Here is an 8204-nt window from a genome sequence, read left to right as displayed (position 1 = left end):
CGGTATCCAGTGAATTCTCCACATTCCAGGGTAGATTCTTCTCATTTCCATCTGCTAGCCATCATTCTCCAGTGCTTGCAAAAAGTTTTGTTTTATATATATTTTGCTCAGACTTTATAATTGCTATCCGTGGGAGGGTTCTGCTAATGTATCACCATGATCAGAAACAGAATCTCTCTAATCATCGTTTGAAATCTAGAAATTCTCCTGGTTTCTTAGAACCGTGGACTTCTTGTCGATTCTTTCCAGGCCATTGCAAACTTTCCATCTTAATTTATTAATGTTTCTATGACATAAAATCAAACCCTTACCCTTCTATTTATTCTTACCACTTACCTGAATGAAACACCTGTGTATAAATTCTTAAAATGGATTTCTATTGGTTCAAGTCGAAGTTCACTTCTTTAGCAGATGAGACATCTAACAGGGATGCAAATTGCATCCTCCACGCTATGCAAACTCGGGTGCTAGAGAACATGAAACTCCGAGGAGGAAATCAAATGTCTCTCCTTTCGTCATGTAACACATGCATATTCATGCATACACATAGAAAGTGCCGGAAACCTGAGTGTAGATCGCTGCAAGTTTATATGCCTCGGAGAACATTAAAGTTTGTGCCAGAACTCTAAAATATCCCCAAGATGCTTTTCCAAGTGTCTCCGCTCTATTCCAACAAAGAAACACAAATTTTAAAATAACCGTCCAAAGAGGCGCTGTCCTTTTTTCCACTCTTTCCTCAAAGTGCCGTCCACGTCCCCAAACCGTCCTGAAGACAAACAGGCACGTGTACGTCGAGCTCATCCCTCTCTGGGCGTACATTCCTTGCTCCGCATCTTCAGGTCCCTGAGCGGTGACAAGCGTCCGTGGCCCACCTCCTTCCCAGCGGCAGAGTCCTGGGGGGAAATGCAGTCCCCTCTCACGAAGCCAGCCCTGCTCCTCGACGTCGCTCTCAACTATTCTTGTGAGAATAAGTCCCTGAATGTTGGCAGGAAAGGAAGCAGACTGGTTCGCAGAGAAATCTCAAGTACTTCCCAAATCTGAAACGAAGGTTCGGGAAAAGCCTCAGGGAGGAACACCAGCTGGATGAAACTGGGAACTTTTTGCTAGAAAGAAATTAGAAACGGTTGTGCAAAGAAACCGAAGTTCATGAACACTCTGTTGCCACCTGAGATTTATCTTCATCTCCTACTTGTAACTCTGACCTAACAATGTGTCATGTTTACTTTTCATGTTATTTATTTACAAGTGCATTTTCAGTATCAACCCCTTCATTCATTAATCCTAATGTGGCCTTTCCCAATGCCTGCTTACCATTTTAAATACTTACCATAATTTACAGGGCTCTCTCGAACACATCCAAGGTATATTATATGGGGCTGGCTTAATGGAAAGTCTTGTACACCAAAGCAGGAAAAAAACACATTTAATTTATGACAGCTTTGAATTTTGATCATAATTTATCCATGGAGACCTATGCGTACAAAGGAATACCGATACAATTTTTCAGAAGCAATCAGAAAGTAAAATAATAAATGCTGATCTTATTACTTTTTTCCCCCGAAAGCACAAACATGTTCCACTCTGAAATTATGCAAATTATACTTAAAGTTTATAATAATTGCTCGTGAGCTGATTCTATTAGCTTACATTTTAGAAGCATTTTAGCCACCAGAAATCCTCAAGTTTATGTGTTTTTCTTTTCTCCTTAAAAAAAAAAAAAAAAACCGTTAAAGGTTTACCCCCATTCGAAATTTAAAAACACCAAAAAAAAAAAAATAGTACACAAAATTTTTTAAATGTCAATCAAAAAATATAATCTCAAGAAGAATCTCGTTTTGCGGCTCTTTCGTGTAACCCTCCAGTTGTAATCCACAGACTGGGGTCCCACCTGAGTGAGAACATCTTCCAAGGACTCTCACGAGTGATAGGTGCACAGAACCCCCTCCTGGGAGCCAGGCGGTCTCCAGAGAGGCTTCCGCTCGTTCTCCCACGAGATGAAACAAGTCGCTGTTCAGGGCTCGCCGCGGTCAAGGACGTTCTCACTTGGTACCCGCCCGAAGGAGAAAAGGCTCCCGTCGCAGGGCCCTCAGAGCTGGGACGCAGGTGCGGTGTCTGAGAACACAGACGGCGGCCGGGCAGGTGGACACGGCGGCCACCGCCTCGGGCTTGGGCGGCCGGAAGCCCCCTGCGGGAGCTCGGAGGACGAGGTCTCCTCTGAGACACACGAGGCTCCTTGGAGGAGGTTGTACCTGACTGAGCTGAGACTCAGGTAGGAGAACTGGGCGTTCCAGGCAAAGACCCGGCCAGGACCACGAGCGCGATGGGCCGACGCGGCCGTGCGGTGGGCGTGCGGCAGTCGCGTAGCTCCTGGCCCCTCTTCGAGACGGTTAGGCTTATTGTCGTAAGCAGTGGGCAGCCCCTGAAGGTCAAGGCTGTCCGAGTACAAGCGGGACGTGATTTCGGAGTGGGCGTCGGGGACGCCAGAGAAACAGTCAGCTCGGCAGCGAGGCTGTCGAGTCACCACTGTGACCCGTCGTCAGCAAGCAGAATTCAAGCGGGACGGAAAACACGGGTGCGATCGAGCGCAGAGAGCGTCGTGCAGCGGGAGCCGGCGGGTGAGGGACCCCGACCGCCGACTGGAAGGTGGAGACGCCACCAGAGAGCCGGGGAAATCACGGAGAGCGGGAGGTGGCAGCTCATCAGGCAGAGGGCACGCCTCGGGGCTCCGGGCTCGGGCACTCCAGGAAGAGCTGCGTGTGCTCTGCAGTGCGGCGACCACGTGCTGAAGCGGGTCAGACCTGCAGTTCCTCCCCCCGGAAGTCCCTAAGGGGCAGTCGGGGACAGCTCCGGCCCCGCCTGGGTCAGGGCGCTCGGGAGGAGGCGAGCCCCCGGCCCCGGGTGTGCCGGCACCCTGATCTCAGACCTCCGATCTCCAGACTGTGACCAGTAAATGTCTGTTGTTTGTAAGCCGGGCAGCCTGTGGCACTTTGTTACAGTGGCCTCAACGGACTGGGACAGGACGGCTCCATTGCCTTTGTACAATACCCGAGTCCTCCGAGGCTGGCATCGAAGAGGAAAACCGCGTGGGGACAGGGGTGCCGGACACCATAACCCCAGGTCTGCTGTCCTCAGAGTCGGTCAGCAAGGAGACCGTTCTCTGTTCCTGCAGCAGCCGCCCCAGGGACCAGAATGCACACAGCTCCCCGGCCCCCAGAGCAGCGGGGACCAGCGGGGGCGTCTAAACAGGACCCCGCAGGAGGGGCTGGGGAGCCGAGGGGATTGCGCCTCCCTGCGCACACTGATGGGCAGGGCCCGGCCTTGTGCTCAGGGCTTCCGGCTGGGCCGCGGGGCCGCGGTGGCAGCTGGCAGACACCCTGTCCCTCCCCCGCATCGCCCTTGCTCCCTTTCCATCGTCACGTTGTAAAGTGAGGGCTCAAACGCTCCGGTCCTAAACAAAACTTCGCGGACCCTCGCAGACGCTTACAATAGCCGGTTTTGTGCATTTTGTGCATCATAGTAGAAAGTGGGGTTAAATTTCCTCCAATGCTTCCCAGGTTTTACCAGTTACCATCTGAGGCAGCGGAAGCTTAGGTACCCCGACCGCGACAGTTCTCGGATTACGCCTCGGCCGACGTCCACCCGTTTTGTCTCCAGACCCGTGACTCCGGAAGCGCTCGGTGAGAGGTCAGCAGAGGTCGACAGAGGCCAAGGTCAGAGCCCGCCAGCATCTGTGCACCCCTGGTCTGTGCCAGGTGCTCCGTGAGGCCCAAGGACACAAACATGATGCGCCCATGGCCCTCACCGTAGGCGGCTTGCGGACACTCCGGCCTCGCGGGTTCCCGTCTCCCGCCCTCTCTCTCCTCTGTCTCTGTTCACGTTCAGGTCACCTTGCTGCTGAAGACACCTCCTCCTGTCAGCAGCGGAGGGGCCGATGGGATTGACTGAGCGCTCAGCCCCGGCAGAGTGGCGAAGGCGAGGGCATCCGTCTTCTGGGCCGTCTGCTGCTTCCTCCCGCGCGCTAAGCGTTTTCACGCAGCCTCATCTGTCTTGGCGATAACAAAGCCGGTGGATAAACGAATTCACACTCAGGTGGGCTGTCGAACCACGAAACGTCGCCAAGGAAAACAACGCTCAACAATCAATCACACGATGGCAACGATGGCCGTGTGTCAGTGGCCGTGGGACCGCGCGCCGAGGTCGGGCCGATCCCCAGGAATTCCCTCCCGGATCCCGCCGCATGGGCACCAGCTACTCACAGGACTGCAAAGCCGGTCCTGGACGCCAACTAGAGGGGATTCTTTCCTGCTGCATCCCAGGAATAGGAGCGGTGAGCACGTCGGTCGACTGCATTTCCCCTCCGCGCACAGCCTACCCCAGAAAGGAAGGTTTCTTCCCCGACGAAGGCCGTAAGTAAGAAGAATTAAAGCTTTCTTTCTCTCTTGCATGCTTGAAATTTATAGATTATCGGTGAATTTCACTTATCAAGAGAGACGTACTTAAGCCAATCAACAATTACCTTTGAAAACAGAGCCGCTTTACTTGTTAATTCCTGTTTCTCCTGGAATAGGCGTGAGTCGGCACTGTTCTCTGCATTTCTCCCAGGTGAGGTTTAGAGAAAAAGGGCACAGGACAGTCAGGTGTCCTCAAGGCCAGATCCCAGCCACCAACTTCCTGCCGTTCAGACTTCCGCAAAGTGACTTCTCCATACCGCTGTGCTCACCTGTCACAGCGATGGCCCCCTGGCCTCAGAGAACCCTTGGGGAGGGGAGGGGTTCTTGGACACGCGTTGAAGGGTCCGTGGACACGCCGTGCGCAGCCCGCACCCAGAGCAGGCTCCGCGGGTGGCCTTCCCCACTGGGGCTCTTCCAATGTTTTGTTTCCTATATGAACCCATATTTATCTCCTAACTAGTTCCCACATTTTCCCTCATCCTCATTGTATTAAAACGATTCTATGACGTTCATCAATCTGTTTGCAGCCACCTAGGAGAGTAGCGATACGAAAGTGATCAAACTATTTTGTCAAAAAGAAAATGGGCCCCCGAAATTAATACCCATGGGTGCTGGAGCATCGGGTCACAGAGGCGACCGGGCCGGGCCACGGAGCCTGTGGGGGCCTCTCCTACCTCACCGCCTCCTGACACAGGACCTGCCGAGCTCTGATCGCCTCTCAGAGCCAGGGACATGGGACCTCCTAATAGGTAACCATTTCATAATGAGTCCCTGCTGGTCCTTTAGTAAACAACTCCCTCGGGAGGAAAGCCTAGGAACCTTAGCCTGTCTCCGAGTTTATTTCCAGAATGATTCCTGTCGTGCTTAATTAAGATCTCTTTGTACCAGACAGGTGGACAGCTGGCTGGAAGTATTTTCAGAGACCCGAGGTATTCAAACGGGGGGCAGGGCCATATTATTTTTATTTTCTCTTCCATAGATGAAAACTTCCTCCTTACTTTCGCCGTAGGCATTTTGTGTTTTTCGACGCACCCGGCTCCGCTCAGAAACACCCAGTAGGGGGGCAGCCACGTTTCAGCCACCGGAGCCAGGTCGGAGCGAAACTCTCTCGCATTTCCCCCGCTCTGGAGGTATTCCTAGTCTTCGTATCGAAACAGAAGCAAGCAAACAAATAGGAAAACAAAAGGCCGGCTGCCGAGCGCCCGAGGAACGAGACTTCCATAGGAAATTGAATTTCCTCCATATTCAATCAATATTTAATAAAGAGGGAAAAGGAGCTCGTTATAGTCCTTCTCGCTTCCTCACGAGTCATCTTTGTGAGATGCTAGGATGTCGGGGAGTTAAGCTCTCAGCCAGAACGTTATCCATTCTCTCCACCGCCCATGGGCCGCATCGCCTCCCAGAAGGCCCTTCTGTGGGCTCCTCTCCTGGTCCGTGCAGGATTTAGCGACGGGCCGGGCTGGGAGCCGCTCAGGGAACGAGGCCTCACCAGGCTGACTCTGGAGGCAGCTGGGCTTACGGAGAGTGAGCGACTGTGCAGCAGACCCTCGAGTTTTACGTTCGCTTTGAGTATTGCTAACTAGTCCGTACCAGTCGCGGGCTTACTGCGGGAGCGTGCGCTACATCATCTACATTCTCCCTTCCTTAGCAGCGCTTAATGAGTTGAAGGGACTGGAAAGTTGTTCCCAGCCAAGCCGATATCCTGTGAGTTATAAATGACATTTCATCCTCATATGCAGATTTCCTGTGCGGGAGTGAATTATTTACAAGGTAGAGCTTGTGGGTTCCAACAAGCGGCTGACTGAAATTTACACCTACGCTGCAGCCCCTCCTCTCCAGCTGGGAGAGTGTGACGGTCCCCACTGCCCTTTAAGATCTGACGATTTCACCGGAGCAGCTTTTCCAGAGGCCGACGCTCCCCTCGCCAGAATGGAGCTGAAAAGGCTGTGAAGAGCAGAAAGCAGAAGGGGGGGAAGCCACCCCAAGACCACTCGCCCCTTCCTGCTCTCCCGGGTGCATGTTTTCAGGATGGGGATACAAATGAGAAGCCCAAAGAACCCGAATCCTGGGAGACCTTCCTGCCCCATTAGAAGTGATACTATTTCCTCCAAAACGTGACAACCCAAATTGTTGTTAACTGAAGCTCCGGTCCAGAGCGTGCTCTGCCTTCTGGGGAGCAGGAGAAGAGGTGAATACACCCCTCCCGTGTCCCAGAACCCCGGGGCAGACGAGCCTCATGACTTGCAAGGACGATGGACATGCAAGAGTCCAGAACCAGACGAATCCACCAGTGGAGCCAAGAGATTGCTCAGAAACCAATTGAAGTGTGTTTGCATCTGCGATCCATGGCAGAGGCGTCATTTCAAATCAGTGCAGGAAGTACTGAGTTTTTATAAATACTTAGAATGAGAACAATTGACTACCCATTTGGAAAAAAAGATGAAGATATCTACTTTATAGCACAATCCCAAATAAACTCCTGTTAAGTCAAAGGCCGAAATCTGAAAAAATAAAAACCAAAAGAGAATTGGAAGGAAACATGGGAGAATATTTTTGTAACGTTGCAGTAGGAATAAACAAGATGAAACAATGGGCGAAATGACATATTTGGCTACGAAAACCTATAAACTTTTCCCAGTGAAAACCAGACTAAACAAAATTAAAAGACAAGTGACAGACTCGGGAGGGGAAATACAGCTAAGTATTAATATTTCACATTCGATAGATCCGACAGATAAAAGGAAAATGAGAAAAATCCCTCGAAGGGACAAAGATTAGGGACAGGGAAAAAGCGGCTCGCACGGTAAATGAACCTGGGCAAAGCGGCTCGTCCGCACCCGCGATTAAAGGACTGGGAAGTAAATAATGAAACGCCCTTTCTAAACGAGATTTTTACACGTAATATGTTGCTAACCCCTACGCCACTGACAGTGTGTGGAGATACGCATCTTCGTGATTTCTGGCAGGGATGATCAACTGGTACGAACGTTTTGGGGGCAATTCTGCATTATCTAATAAAATATGACATTTGCATACCCTTTGACCCAAGAAGCTCACTTTTGTGAATCTATCAGAAAATGAAAACAGGATAAAGATCCAAGGCCAGGGCTGCTGGCTGAGTCCTATCTGTAATAGGACTTTGGCCTACAGCCTAAACATCGATCAACAAGAGAAAGGCTTAATAAATTATGATGGATTCATAGAATGGAATGCCACGCTACCATTAAAATCTGGAAACAACCAAGTTTCCATCAATAGGGGGATGGCTAAATAAATGGCGGTGTCACCGTTAAATTGAATATTATGTAGCTATTAAAAAGAATGGGATAGAGCTTTACAGAGAGAGATGAAAAGATGTCTGTGCTTTTTCGAGTGAATAAAGCAAGTCGTAGACAACTGATAGATGTTATAGACGAGAGATGATACATAAATGATTACCGAGGTAGATCGATTGATAGATAACAGATAGGTAAATAGGTAGAATAATCTCATTATTATTATTATTATTTTTTAATTTAGTTGTGTGCTTATTCAGTGCAGGGTGCTATAACACATCGCCACAGAAGGTGTGGCTTAAACAACAAGCATTCGCGGCTCGCAGTCCCGGAGTCCAGGGAATCTGAGGTCAGGTCCCGCGTCTGGTGAGACCCCCGCCTCCCGGTTTGCGGCCAGCGGCCTTCTCGCTGTGTCCTTACGTGGAGGACAGAGAGAGAGAGAGAGAGAGAGAGAGAGAGAGAGAGAGAGAGAGAGAGA

Source organism: Pteropus vampyrus, unplaced genomic scaffold (assembly GCF_000151845.1).
Source record: "Pteropus vampyrus isolate Shadow unplaced genomic scaffold, Pvam_2.0 Scaffold132, whole genome shotgun sequence".
NCBI lineage: Eukaryota > Metazoa > Chordata > Mammalia > Chiroptera > Pteropodidae > Pteropus > Pteropus vampyrus.
The sequence above is the reverse complement of the archived record's forward strand: the minus strand, read 5'-3'. Positions refer to the sequence as shown.